Here is a 15,907-nt window from a genome sequence, read left to right as displayed (position 1 = left end):
GTTCGGGCAAAAGGGTCTTCATGAGTTGCAACAGATGGCCTGGGAGAGCCAGAATATCTGGATCAGGCTTAGTCCCTCCCTCTCTGTCATTCTCCATCCTCTCAAAGTCAGTCCAGTCACCATGCAAAGCGGCATTATGGTTGACATGGCGTATTTTGTCCCATATGTCGGGTGGTACTGCTGACCCCAACAATAAATCAATATCCTCTAAGGTAAGGACGCCAGAGGAAACAATCTGTGGGACATGCACCCACATCCTACGCCAGTGGGCTGGGGCTGCTCCAACACCTTGGTTATTGGCGAGCACTGCAGGGATAAAGACGGGAGCTGTCTTTCTCATAGGCATGGCTTTGTCATTCGGAGGTGGCGGAAAAGCCGTTGTGTCTCTGAACGCAATCATGGTAACAAGGGCTTCATGCATATCATCTCCCTGAACATGACGCTTGGCAATTGTTAGTTTTAAATCAATCAATCCCCGGGGAGTATCTATGAACAATGCTTCGTATCTCTTCATTATAAGTGTGCACATATACTCGGCCATGTCTGTTTGTTGTATGGCCGTCCATTGTCTAAACATCGGCCAGATATCTTTAACGCCATAAATATTACCATTATTTATCCAAAGTGCACATTGTTTTCGCATAGCGTCCCTTTCACTACCCCCAGCGAGTTCAGCAAACCTCAAAGACTCCTTTCTAGGGGTACTGAAGAATCCAAACAGGGTATTGGGCATAAGAGAGGACCATCTCGTTCGGTCCGGAGTGGCATAAGGGTCATCAACAGGGATACAAATAGACTGATTATCAAGCAGACGGGAATGTATGGTCGGGGTTGGGTCAATAGGTGGGGCGGTATGAACTGTTGGAGGGAGGGGTACTGGCAGGATGACGGGAGTCAAAGGATCAGGCAGTGGTACATGGGTGAGGCAGCCTGAACCACCACTGGTGGGGGTGGAGCGTTAGGAACATTTTGAGGAAGAGCGGGATACATAGGAGCCGGAGCATAGGCAGGAGGTGGACCTTCAAGAATAGCATTCAACAATGAGTTCCCCTCTTCTCCTTCAACTTCAAGGTCCCTGGGAGAACGAGCGGGGTAACATTTTGTCGCCATAGCCCTATGATGCCTATCCGCCATTTCAACCCCTTCCTGAACCTTATTTTCTAAATGCGCTTTCGCATGATCAGCCATAGACATCCTCTCTTTCTTTTTATTCAACGCTTGCTTTTTTCTCATTCTTTGATCTATTTCTTTCCTCCACAACGCGGTGGCGTCAAACATGGCTTGACGAGACCATTTGCGGAGCAGCTGCTACTCCAGGCCCGAAAGGGCCTGGAGATCAAAGGAGCCAAACTGTGGCCACTGTAATTCAACATTGCTTTATTTCGTATATTTTACCCATAAGGAAGAAAACATGATAGCAGATGGCCCATATTTAACATACATCTTATAACTCTGTACATACGCAACAACATAACTTTCGGAACTTACTACTGACAGGCATATTTTTACTTCAGGCACACAACAGTGGGAGAAAACACTCACCTCACTGGCTTGGCTTTTGCAAAAGTCAATACAGACAGAAAACAGAGCACAAATGGTGCATGATCAGTCCACCCTTACCCGAAAATGTTGTTCTCTTCTGCAGACATAGGCACGAGTCCAGATCCAGACAGAGACCGCACTTAAGGGGACACCAGCGGGACGCAGTCAGGTGGCCCAGACCGGATGGGGAAGACCGTGTGCAATACTTCTGGTCTACCGGATTCAAAATGGTCCCTCAGGTAGGGTACCTCCATCGCACTTCCACCACGGGCCCCCTCATGACCACCGGGCCAGACCTACGGCTTCGTGGTGTCCCTGTTTGGGCGCTATTTGTAGAACCAAGAAAAGCCCACCTCAAGGAGGAGTGGGGGCTTGGCGGAGCAGGAATCACCCGAGTCTATTCTTACCCTCCTTATATAATAAAGTGGACCCGGAAACCTTTGTCTGCAGAGAGAACCACCTTTATTACAATAGCCCGGGCTATGGAACAGAGTCCCAAGCTAGTCAGAGACAAAACCCAGGAGGCTGCTGCTTTACTGCACAGCGAACAAGCCTTATATACATTTTTACTCCACTCTTTTGGCATTCAGTCAATTGTTCAATCAGGGCGGTGTTTGCAGTTGATAACCTGATCAAGGCGATGTTTGTAGTTGATGACCTGATCAAGGCGATGTTTGTAGTTGATGACCTGATCAAGGCGATGTTTGTAGTTGATGACCTGATCAAGGCGATGTTTGTAGTTGATGACCTGATCAAGGCTCGGCATTCAGACCATTGTTCAATCAGCTTGATCAAGGCTCGGCATTCAGATCATTGTTCAATCAGCTTGATCAAGGCTCGGTCAGTCAGACCATTGTCCAGATAACCTGATCAAGGTGTCAAGGATGTTTACCAAGCAGGAAGCAGAAGATGAAAAACAAGCTTGTTTACACAGGGCGTAGGTGTCTCATGGCTTTCTGTTGATGAATTGGCTAACTGTAAAGAACAGGGGGACTTGGGTATGCGATAGTTTTGAGCGTCAGCAGAAATGGAGGCTGTAGGCAGGGATTTGTCACGAGATGGCAAGGAAAGGGAGGAATGTAAGGAAATTAATAGAACCTAGTAAAAACTCATTTTCTTCAAACATTATTGCCAGTCGTTTCAGCCATGTTTGGTGTGTCGGGCATTTTGAAGAATATCTGCTGGTGATTACCACAAGTCTGCCCCAGTAGTAAACTGTTGCCTGACATATAGCGTGGCATTACTGCGGCACTTCCTGCTATCACAGCTACAACTCACAATATTTACCCTGTCTGTAACGCTCCGGAGTGGAAAAATGTCAGTTAATCGGGTGATCGGGTATTTTCGCCCTTTTTAAGTGCATTGTTCGGTACATATCTGCCAATTTGAACACCAAAAATCATTTGCAACTGGATGGGGAATATCAGAGTCTGTGGTACTTTAGCAAATGAGGGTGCGCTGAAACACAAGGGCTGAAGAAAACAAGCATTTTCAATGCAATAGGTCTAGCATTTGCTAGAGTTTAAGCTATTGGCATTGTAAATGACAATGCCTTTTATGTGTTTCTAAAACCAACACACATATAAAAGGCATTGTTATGTATAATGCCAATATCTCTAACTCTCAGTAAATGCGAGACCACTTTAACGGAGGCCACACCCCTTTCTTTAGAAGCTGCTCACCGTATTCAGGTTACAGTGAGCAGTGTCTAAAGAAAGGGGCGCAGCCAACTTTAAAAGTGAAAGCGCGGTATGGGGCACTTTCACCTAAAAATGAAAAATAAATAAACAAAGTTTCTGTAGCGCAGCCGCTAAAGTTAAAGCAGACCGCGTTGGAAAATTTTATAAATAAAAAAGCGTGTCCACTATGCTTAAAGCGGAGTTCGCTGAAAATAAAATAAATAAATAAGCACAGCCGCTATAGTTAAAGCGGACCGCGCTGCAAATTAAATACATAAATAAGCGCGGCCACTATAGTTAAAGCAGACCTGCAGCCATTACTGTTAAAAATATAAAAGCGGGCGGCATGCTGCCTTGTAGGAAAGCACGTTGTGGGTCATTGAAGAATCATTAAAGAAAATAGTGCTCACAGACAGGGCCGGACTGGGAACCAAAGCCGGCCCTGACAAAGTGCTCGGCCGGCACCCCGGGGGGTTGGGGGTCCGGCCGAGCTGTTTGCCACAGCCGGTTTTGGCCGATTTTGTTACAGCGGCCGAAATTGCAGCTATGCTGCAAAAACGGCCCTGAAACTAAATCGGCCCCCAGGGGCCCAAAACCGGTCCCCAACCGTGAGCGTTATCATGCACCGTAACTCCAAAACAACTTTTAGATACAGGAGGACTGAATGTATCAGGATCAGGTCCATTTTCCATTACTTGACATCTGCAGTTTATTTGAACCTCACCATTTGTGCAGGGTTACGACGGCCTTCGGTATACCCGATTCGGCCGCATTTTTGGTTGTTACTGGATTTCTACTCCAGCCGCAGTGGAACTGCACCACCTTAGGAGACTATTGACACGCCATAGCATTGACTGTGCTGCTGTTCCACTTCTTCGTTACCTGGCAGGGCCTTATATCGGCTTTGTTTCAACTATAGATTGTGTCCTATCAATTGATTACTTACTTCATTAGGATATTTTGGAAACACGTTTTCATTTGGACCGTTTCTGTATCTTGACTTGACGACGAATCGGCCAGGAGTTATGCCTTGAGAAAGTCTGAATACTTATTAGTACAGACGAAACACGTGTTGGCTGCTTCATATGCTGGGAATTTTTTCTGAAAATCAATAAAATGAATGATGTTTACGGAAGTCCTGTGAAGTATCCTGTGCATTATTGGATCCCCTTGGAACTATAGAAGTATTGGAATTGACTTATGGAATCGTGATAGACATTTGTCCATTATTTTGCTTACTGTCTGGGACTATATTTAACTGATGAGGGGTGTGCTGTATTAGCTTATATTTCTGTCACGGCCCCCAACCCTGGCGGCCCACGGGGGAATGCCCGCTGCGGCCTGTCCGGCCCTGCTCACAGACTAGATAAAGCAGACTGTGTAACAACAACACCAGTAAAAAGTCCTGTCAACTTGTGAAGAATTTCTTTAACAAAACATGAAAAACTTCCCGTTTGATATGTTTTGTCGAGGTTTGCCATGCCTTTTTGAACTGTTGCTGGCATGTTGGACACTGCTTTGAAATCTAGTATTTCCTGTTAGCAGTCGTGTGATATTCTGAAACTCTTCCAACAAACACGTTTATGAATTGTTGTTCAAAGGCTCCACATAGTAGTAAATGACAGGAAATAATAAGTAAACAAACTGTCCTTGAACTAGCGCCAGCCCCTTTCTAGGGCAGAGGTGTTGTACGCAGCCCCTCCCTTTCCTCTTTTTCACAATGGAAGCTTCGAGAGTGTCCCTTCGTCGAAGTGCTTGAACGGCGTCTTGCTGTGTTGTTTGCGTTGCCTTGAAATGCTTCCTTCTGTCCCTGTTGGATGCGTACTTGGGTTTCAGGTTGTTTAGACTGTTGTGTGTATTGTCCGTTCCACTGCCCTCCTTTCAATCCGCTTCCATATTATGTTCCGTCCCCCATCAGCGCACTGAGGTTACTTAGAAGTGACGTAAAGCGCTACATAATGATGCAGCATTACTTTGGACAATAGAGGCTACTGTTGCAGTTAGTTGGGCAGTGTGGGCTGATGACGTTTGAAAGCAAGTGCATCAACCGTCTCCACCACTCGTCCCTCCCCCCAGTGCTGTTGGACTCCTCTGGTAATTTTGAAAACAAGCAGATCCAATAGCTCTGGCCTTGGCCAAACATGCCCTGCTTGAATATTTTTGTAAACGTATCCAATGTGCAAAAATAAGATTGGCAAAAATATTTAAATAAAGAAGCTGCCCAACACCTCTGGCACACCAGCCCAAGCACCGTAGTTAATTTTTTTTTTCAGGTGGCAAAATGTTGTTACTCACAGTGCAAGATAGGCAGTAAAAAAAGTGGATTAACCTATTACACAAGCCCCATGCTGTCGTGGGAGACATCAAAAGGAAAACGAGGGCTGACCGAAAGGCACTGCATCTGTTTATACAGGTACATATTTTTTATCATGCATTATTAGGAGAATGTAAAGTTGTCTCCATGCCTGACCTAAAGATGGGAGGGTGTGTGTGTGCGCGGGAGGAGGGCATGGGGGTACTGGGGATAGTTTTCATCATTTCAGTTTTTTCAATCCGGGCCATCAGACTGATTTTATCATTTAGTGTGTCACTGAAATGATGTAGTGCTCTCCGATTCTTTAGTAACAAAATAAAAATCAGTAGAGGGCTGAGGGATCATGTCACCGAACATTTCAATGCAGTTTGTGAATTTACTTCTCTTTCAAACTTACGCCACAATTTGTACCAAAAATACACGGGAGAAAATGTTTTCTCTCAAAGACCTTGCATCAAATCCATGGACAGCATCAACATTTTTGACAAAGTGAACCTAAAATTCTCCACAACTGCTAAATTATTTTAGAGCCATCAATAAATGGTTTAAATCCTACTTTAAAGCTATTATCAGTGGTATGACTTTTGCTTTTCTGTTTGTGACAATACACAGAGTTCCGTTGTTCCAGAACACTACACAGATGTGCCAAATTACCAAAAACAATGCAACCAGTAGGATTCATGAAACCTCCCACCGAAGCGGTACCACGAAAACCACATGGTTTTACAAAATATTGTGAATTAAAACCTGAACATCAAGCGTCTGAGGTACAAGAGCTCACAGTCGTCACTCAGTTACAGAAATATTTTGTGTGACAGTGTTCTCTGTACATGGGTGCGTACGTGGGTGTTGCTTTTGCCTGTAAGAATACTGGAAGACAACTACTGTATTTAATCGTAATAGAAATATCAATAAGATGATTGACTATAAACAACACATTTCAGCCCTCTAAATACTAATTCCAAACTGTGTGACATCTGTTATCTACTAACTTTTCTGTAGAAGATCAAAAACGGGAAAGGCGGTGCAATGTTGTGCACTTACGTGGCTGGGCGCTAGGACCTCCTCGGCTGAGGAGGCTGGCTGGAGGTGGGATAAGGGAGGAGGCGGAGTCATGTCCGGGGGCGGGAGAGTGGAACAGAGAGGTGAAGGGACCATTTGAATAAAGTAAGGTCTGAGAATCCCGGCCCTGCGTCCGTGTCCTTTGTGCCCAAAGACACTACAGCTGGCGACGAGGAGTGGATCACGACCCATGCGGTGTGGGTGCGTGCCCTGTGAGCTCGTGGACGGTACGAGCGTGGGGAGCGCCGTGTAAGGAGTCCCGTGGTGTGGCTCGAAGGACTGCCCCGATCGCGCTCGTCTTGGCGCGTTACGTTCCGGGTGCCCACCCCGGTCGTGTCTGTGAGGCCGAAGAACTGAGGGTAGTGGAGAGCCCCCCGACGTGGGAAGTGACGCAGGCGAAGTACAGGACACTTGTGAGCCCCCCCCCCTCGATGTTGGAGCAACGTGGAGGTCCCACGTGTGCCGCATGCAGAAGCGATCTGGGTGCCCACCCCAGTCGCGTGTTGTCAAGCCCTGGTACCTGCTGGTGAGTGCCTTCCTTCGTGCTTGGTTACCGAGTGTGGTCCGGTTGCTGGAGGAGCTGCTGCGGGTGTATGAAAGGCCAAATCCCGTGGGGCGCAAGAGTTCACAACGGCCATTATGAGGTCAGGCGCCTGCACCAATCCCCTGCGAGGATGCTCCGGCGGCCATTTTGAAGTCAGCAAGCATTGGCAAAATCAACCGAAGAAGCGCATCAGGTCATCAAGCACTGGTACATGCAACTGAAGGGCCTGAGAGTCATCAAGCATTGGTAAAGTCAAATGAGAAAGCCTTAGAGTCAGTAAAGAGTGGCCAGCGCAACTACATACCTGAGTGGCACTCGCGCACTGACACAGTCAACGGACCTCGAGTACAATCTTGTCAAGAACTTAATAATCTCAACTAAAGGCCTGGGTCCTCACCATGTCTACTTCACCGACTGGCCGAGCAGGGTCAACGTCAGCCAATGCTGGACAGATGGGGATACTCGGAGTGTCTTTTCTGCGCCCACCGAACCGCTGGTCCTGGAAACAGGAGGAGGTATGGGTCTTCGGTGGAAGGAGTGGCTTGAGGATTTTGAAGATTTTATGAAAGGGTCGCAGGTGACAGACGCCGGTCAACAGCTAATAGCACTACGCAATCTAATAGGCAAAGATATCGGGCAAATCATAAAGGAACTACCCACAGCCGACGCGGCGTCTTACACGGATGTGTGTGTAGCCCTCAACAGAAAATGTTTGCACAAAAAGAACATTGACTATGAGAGATACACGTTCAATTTAGCGGCCCAAGAAAAAGACGAGCCCATGTGCGCCTTCATCACTCGCCTCAGACGCCTGGCACGCTATTGCGAGTTTGACTCCTTCTCGACCGAGGATGCCCTTCGTCTGAGGGTCATTGAAGGGTGTCAGTCTGAATCTTTAAGACGGAAACTGTTGAAGAAGAGCTATTCGCTGGACGAAATTGAAGAGATGACGCGGGTGCATGATCAAGCTGAAGAGCATGCAAAGAAAATGGAAGCTGGGAGAAGTGAGAAGCGCGAGCAAGCCTTCAGACTTCAATCTCACAACATACGCAGATACTCTCCTGCGAAACAAAGGTCTTCAAGGGCCAAGAGGCAACAACAGTCAGTACATCGGCGACGTCGTAGTTCAAGTCGAACCAACAGACGGAGGGAACGGCATCTCAAATGCTATCGGTGTGGCTATGATTTTCCCCACACGGATGGATGCCCCCCCATGGGTCAGTCATGCCGGAAGTGTGGAGGTGAGAACCATTTTGAAAACGTCTGCGGAAATTACAGGAAGAGCAAACAGACATTTCAGGAAAGGTCATCTCGATCCAGGAGCATGCGTCATCAGGCCAAAGCAGTACGTGATAGCAGAGATTCGTCAACAGTGTCCTCCCGCTCTAGCCGTCAGTCTCACCGAGGCTATCGATTTCGACGCACGTCCTCCCCAGAATCAAGGTCACTGTCTTCCATCTCGCAGGACAGTGATGAATACGTGTGTATGGTCGCTGACCACAACCAATTGAAGAAATATCGTAGGCTCAACATCCAAATTGGCACGCACTGGACCAAATTCGTGATGGACAGCGGAGCCTCCCTCAACTATATACCAGTGGCGGAATATCAAAGGATGAAGTCACCTCCGCCATTAAGCCCGGCTCACATGAGAGTTTACACGTGGATGTCCAAGAAGCCCCTCCCTTGCTTGGGAAAGTTCTCAACACACCTCACGTACCAGGATCGCACCATTCCTGCCTACATCCATGTCATTAAAGGGCCAGAGGCTGACTGCCTTGTGAGTCTTCCGACTGCTGAGCGGTTAAAATTAGTGGACATCTTGTACAAGGTGGATGACGAACTCGATGTGGCTCAAAGATGTCCAAAGTTATTTGCTGGCCTGGGAAAGATGGCTCGACTGCCAGCAGTTCCACTGGAAGCCATCGTAGATGCCACTCGTGAAGATAGTGTTTTGCAAGACGTGATGTGTTGCATACAAAACAATGACTGGAGACACTTAGATGTCGACACTTCAAACAGCGTAGTTGACAGACATGAACTTGCTGCGTTCAAGCACGTGAAGGAGAAACTGTCAGTAGCCACGAATGGCCTGATTTTACGAGCCAATCGGATAGTCATCCCGAAGCATTTACGGCAAGGCATTATTAATCTGGCCCATGAAGGCCACAGAGGCATTGTGGCCACCAAGAGAGCCCTGAGGGAGCGGGTATGGTTTCCAATGCTGGATCAAATGGTAGAGCTCACCCTAAAGGACTGTCCCCAATGTCAACTGGTCGGTCGACCTGATCCTTACGCGCCACTGCAAATGTCACCGTTGCCGGAAGGTGTGTGGCAGCAGATTGCTATAGACTTCTCCGGACCCTTTAAATCTGGACAATATCTCTTGGTCATCATGGATGAGTATTCACGCTTTCCGATAGCCCAACTCATTGCGTCAATCAAAGCGTCCAACACAATACCTGTCTTAGATGAAGTGTTCGCTGCCTGGGGTATTCCTGAAATAGTGAAAACGAATCATGGGCCTCCGTTCAATAGTCAAGACTTTGCGGACTTTGCCAAGCATCTCAATTTTAAGCATCGCAAAATTACACCGCTGTGGCCACAGGCCAACAGAATGGTTGAGAGATTCATGTCTACCTTAAAGGAAGCAGTTCAACAAGCTGAAGTGCCGCGACACGACACTCAAATGGTTCTAAATGAAGTTCTGCGAGCGTACAGAAACATGCCTCATTCTATCACGAGTAAGTGCCCTGCGACTGTAATGCTGGGCCGTCCAGTGCGCACCAGAATACCCATGGCTGACTGGAATGAGAGAACAGTATCCCATGATCCTGATTCAGATGACATAACCGTCACTGACCAACTCAAGAAAGAGGAAATGAAGACATATGCCGATCATAGCGGAAAAGCTGCACCGTCCTCGATTCACGAAGGCGACTTAGCACTAGTAAAACAAGAACAACCAATGAAAACTGATTGTTGTTATCATAAAGTTCCAGTAGTAGTCACTCGACAAAAGGGAACCATGATTACTGCTGAATCTGATGCAAAAAGAATTACCCTAGATGTGGCGCAGTTCCAGAAGTGCAGTCCTAAAGTTAAAGAGTTGCTCAAGGGTCCTGTCCCTGGAGAGACTTGGGCTAGTGCCACGGAAACCCGTGACCAGCAGTCAAGAGTGACCCCTGATGAAGGAGAACCTGACCGTCCCGACATCCATATCCGGCCCCATCGAACTATTACGAAACCGAGTCGTCTGATTGAGGAACTGTAACTACGTGAAAAGTTGTTTTGAGTTATTTAGTAGGGTGTTGAACTAACTCATTTGTCAAGAAAGGGGAAGATGTAATGTTGTGCACTTACGTGGCTGGGCGCTAGGACCTCCTCGGCTGAGGAGGCTGGCTGGAGGTGGGATAAGGGAGGAGGCGGAGTCATGCCCGGGGCGGGAGAGTGGAACAGAGAGGTGAAAGGACCATTTGAATAAAGTAAGGTCTGAGAATCCCGGCCCTGCGTCCGTGTCCTTTGTGCCCAAAGACACTACAGGCGGGTAGTGGCCAGGGATTACTGCAGGCGACAGTGTAAGCGCTGAGATCCAGCGCCCGAGGCTCGCCGCGGCGGCAATCATCCTACGGCCTCGGGGCAAGTCGTGGATGGTAGAGTGTGGGACACATCTTGGGGGCCCTGAAAAGAACCTGTGCGGCAGTGGCACCCACTGCACGGGACATCACAGCCCCAGGATAAGAGCTCAACTGATGGTGCAGCAGGCCAAGTTGGTGGTTGCCGCAGCCACCCTGATTCGGCCGCTGGGAGCAGAGGCGAGATGGCCTGGCCTGCCCGTGACCAGGAGAGGCCCCCAGGTAGTTGGGTTATATGCAGTGCTTGAAATGGAAAAATAGAAGTGCAGGTACTCTGTACCAGAGTACCTGCTCGTTTCTGAGAAGTGCGGTACTCTCCAATTAAAAGTATTACATTTCTCGTGAGAAGTACCAGTACTCTCCCTCTCAAAATAGAAAAGTGCCAGCACTGGTTATATGGCCCTCCCAATAAATAATGGCATGGCTGCTGCTGGGGAGAGAGGGACAAGAGGGATGGCGGAGTGGAGCGGGAGCACGTGCCTGGGGTGCAATGCCTGATGTCTGCTGAGAAGGGTGTAGACCCTGTCTGGGCTAAATTCGCAGGGAGGGATGCAAGGCAGAAGTGTTTAAAGACACACTCAACCCGAATTGCTGGCGGAGGCACCCGTCAGAGGTGGCCCTGTCACTCCAATACTACCCTATCCCACCAAAGTCAACTTCACAGCACCAACAAACTAGTGATGGCACATCCTAAGGTCACCAAGCTGCTCCAAGGGGATGATACACCCCGGCAGAAGGAAGATAAGCACACATTAATGGCTGCACGGGTTGAGTAGGAACTAGAGGCGCACACTGGCAGCAATAAAATACACTAAAACGGCACTAGAGCACAAAATAGATAAGGTGGTATGGGATGTGGCCATACCATGGGTGGACCACAAGAAATTAGCGGACAGAGTGACAAAAGCAGAATCTATCCTAGCCAGAGCAAAGTCTGAACTCGCCAACCACACCTCCTGAATACAGGCTCAGGAGAAAGAGATTAGTACCCCGAGGGTAAGAATTGACGACACAGAAAAGAGGTTTTGCCGCAACAACGTCCAACAGGTGAGAATCCTGGAAGAGAAAGAAAGACCCAGCATGCAGTGATTATTGGATGGCTGGCTCTCAATAGTGGTGCCGGAAGGAAAAAAAACATCCCACTGGTTCAAAGTGGAGCGTGCTCACAGGGTCCCCAGCAGACAGCTGCAGCTGGGGTCCCACCATGTGCCACTCTAACCAGACTGCTCAATTTCCGAGACAGGGGTGCGGGGGGGAGGCCGGAGCTGCAGGGGTCCCCTCAGCACAGTACTATGGCATGAGTGCTCCAGTTTAAATCCGGAGCGGATGCCCCTCCATATACCTTGTAGGGGGACTCCCTCAAATTTCGTTACGCCACTGGTACACACAGGCCCTGGCAGATGGATGGGAGCAATGGCAATATTTACCCAGACTACACCGCGACAGTACAGTGACAACGAGAAACCTTCATTAGAGTCATCCAACATCTACGCCACCTGGATCTCCCTTACTCTCTATTCTTCCCTGCACAGCTCTGAGTAACTGTGAGAGGCTCATCTCATGTCTTTGATACTGCTGTGTGAAACTGGCTAGAAAGACATGGATATCCATTACCTGAGGAAAAGATCGTGACTTTGCCTGAGTTTTGGCAAGATCGACAGAAACGTCACAGAACAAGGAAACGCACCACTGTGGCACCCACTAAAGATCAGGTCGAATGTGAACAGGACAAAATAGTGGCAGAGCTCTAACGTGGCAGATCCCTGGACATTAACAATCTCTGGGAACTCCTAGAGAGAGAGAGAAAGAGACGGAGAACACCGGTGGTAAAGACTCAGAGCCTGAAGGATTAGATGATGAACAATCAGTGACAGCTGAATAGATTATTTGAGCCAGGAACACCTAATTTGTGGGCACCCAAAGTCACTGCAAGTGGGTGCTGTGGGGGCTCTCGGTGCAGACATGCCCACTCCACTGCGGGCCAGCGCCCCAAGAGCTGTATTAACATACTGCAGTGCAATTTGTAAGTGTAAAAGTTACAGAAACTCAATATGAATGGGCAACGATCATACCATGAATTGGGGTGTTGGTCAGTTCGAAGCCTGTGGCATGGTTAGGTAGGGATTTGGGGGATACGTTATTCATTTACAAAAAACTCCAAGATGCACAGGACTTATGGAGGAAACATGCAACCTGGGGGCAAATGACAGAGGCGGGGAGGGGAACCGAAACATCGAACATGACAACCCACACACTGAAAGTGATGACATGGAATGACAACAGAATGGAAAGAAAAATTAAGTTGGGCCTAGTAACCAAGGCGCTGACTAGATATGAAGCAGATGTAGTTCTCTTTCAGGAAACAAGTAAAATATAAGTCCCCTCTGGAACAAATCTTAATAACTTACCACCATATAAACACAAAATAAGGATGAATAACACTTTTCACAATCCAACCTCAAGGGTAAAAATCAAATCTTTACACAAAAACTAAACATGTATTTAAAAATATATTTCTTTAATTAAAATTGCATAAAAAATAAATAAATTCACACAGAAGCAGTTGTATCCTAATACATTCACTCTATTCAATACAAACTAATCACTTTAACATATAGGACAAGATGTTTTTTTACAGAGACATAGGTATCAAAACATAAACACAAAAGAGAAAACAAATTCACAGACTACTATCGTTAGTCTTTGTCTGAACACATCATCTATAGCAGTGAATAAATGGTCTGTTTCAAGCTTCTATCTGTACAATGACGCAACCATATTCCAATAGAGATTGTGTAAATTAGAATTGCGTCTCTTTCAGGAAACACACATGAAAGACATTAAATTATGGTGGTGAGCCACTGAGGCCACACCACAGGTTCCAGGGGAGTAGTGAGAATGGAATCATGAGGAAGGATATGATGGTACTGTTATCACCTCCAGCCTGCCAGCTCTATCCGGCCACTGTGGCTGTGACGTTGCTTTGGACCATCAACACAACAACCACAAGAAGCGTTTCAAAGGCACTGCACGAGAGGGGGTCTCACCTTTTGAATGGGAAACAGGGTTGTTGGCACTGCATAGTCTGTTATACTGCAGAGATGAACAAACACACACACACATCAGCAAACACACACCAGCGCGTGCACACACACGCCACTGCGCACGCACACAGAAAAATCACACACACAAACTCACACTTCAGGTGCTGCACGAGAGGTGGTCACACCATCTGAATGTGAGGCACAGTTGTTGGCATTGTATAGTCTGTTTTACTGCAGAGATGAACACACACACACACACATAGACACACCCTCACACACACCAGTGCACGAATACACACATCACCACACACACACACACACACACCACCATGCACATGTACAAACACCACCAAACACACACCAGCGACAGCGCATGCACACACACATACAGAGACAAGCACATGCACACACACCCAGACACCAACGCAAACCAGCGCACACACACACATGCACACACACTTCAGGTGCTGCACGAGAGGTGGTCACACCTTTTGAATGTGAGGCACAGTTGTTGGCATCATAGTTTAATATATTGCTGATGTTAGAAGGCGACCTCAGAGGGGCCCGGAGGGGGCCCTGACTGGCCTGAGACCAACCCTCGAGGTATCGTAGCCGGGCACTGGCGGGATACTCCTCAGGGGAGGAATCTCGTATCTAGGATCGTACACTCGGCACCACACGACAAAGAGACACAACACCGAGAGTTCTTAAGAGCAAATCTTTATCAGATCGGAGTGGTAAGATCTTTATGATCCGCAAGGCAATATATATACAAGTGGAGCGCGGGCTCACAAAGTCTTGGAGGGGGGTTAGGAGGTAGCGGGACAGTCTTTGGGGGGAATGGATCAAATGCAGGAGCGTATCCGGCGCACAGCTCACAATCCTCGAGCTGGGGGATACGCTTGTCGTCGTGGGGTCCGGCAGGACCAAGGGAGTCTGTGGGCACTGCGAGATACTCAGCAGGCTCGAGTACAAGTTCGGAGGTCTTACGATCTTCAGGGAGCCGCGAGTCACTCAGCAGGGCTCAAGCACAAGTTCGGAGGTCTTACGATCTTCAGGGAGCCGCGAGTCACTCAGCAGGGCTCAAGCACGAGTTCGGAGGTCTTACGATCTTCAGGGAGCCGCGAGTCACTCAGCAGGGCTCAAGCACAAGTTTGGAGGTCTTACGATCTTTCAGGGAGCCGCGAGTCACTCAGCAGGGCTCAGGTGGTTCCAAGGCGAATCTACCGGACAGTCCCAGAGCACCCCTTGTTATAGGGCGACTCCTCTTTGATGTCCGGAGTCTGTGCAGGCAGGGGTCTTGTCACCTGGGGGTCGCTTGTTGGGGGTTTCCTGCCATTGTCCTTTGATCCTTTCAGGGCCGGGTCGGGAGGAGCCCCAGACACCCAGCAGGCGTGGAGCCAGCCCTCAGGAAGGCCGGCAGGTCGATCGAAACCCACCGTCCCAGGGAAGCGCAGAGGTGTGATGGAAACTGCTCCTCCCTCTCTCATCCCAAGGGGGGCGCAATGTCCTCCAGCCGGAGTGGCGCCTGTAGGCTAGGGTCGCGCTGGGGCCGGGCCGCCATCTTGGTGCATGCAGTGGGCACGCGGGCCCGGGGTGGCCGAAGGAGGAAGGCCTATGGACGGGGGAAGTCCGGGTCGGGTGCGTGTGTTCTGGTGGGAAGGATCGGCTAGGCCAGGGGCTCGGGGCTGGTGTGAGGTGCAGGGGTCAGGTCTGACTATGTTACGAGGGCCGGGTCCAACACGCGTCCCCCCCAGCTGAAAGCCGGAGAGAACTACCCATGTTCTTGGGGGTTCTCTTCGCTGAGGCGGAAGAACCGGGAGAGGCCATCGGCGTTGGCGTGGTCCGTACCAGCGCGATGTTCCACGGTGAAATCCATCCCCTGGAGGGAGATTGACCACCGCAGAAGCTTGGGGTTTTCTCCTCGCATCTGCATGAGCCATCGCAAGGGGCGATGGTCGGTCTGGACCCTGAAATGGGTGCCGAACAGGTAAGGGCGTAGTTTCTTGAGGGCCCAGACTACTGCGAACGCCTCGCGCTCGATGGGACTCCATCTCTGTTCCCGGGGCAACAGCCTTCAGCTGAGG

Source organism: Triturus cristatus, chromosome 2_2, assembly GCF_964204655.1.
Source record: "Triturus cristatus chromosome 2_2, aTriCri1.1, whole genome shotgun sequence".
Taxonomy (NCBI): Eukaryota; Metazoa; Chordata; class Amphibia; order Caudata; family Salamandridae; genus Triturus; species Triturus cristatus.
The sequence above is the reverse complement of the archived record's forward strand: the minus strand, read 5'-3'. Positions refer to the sequence as shown.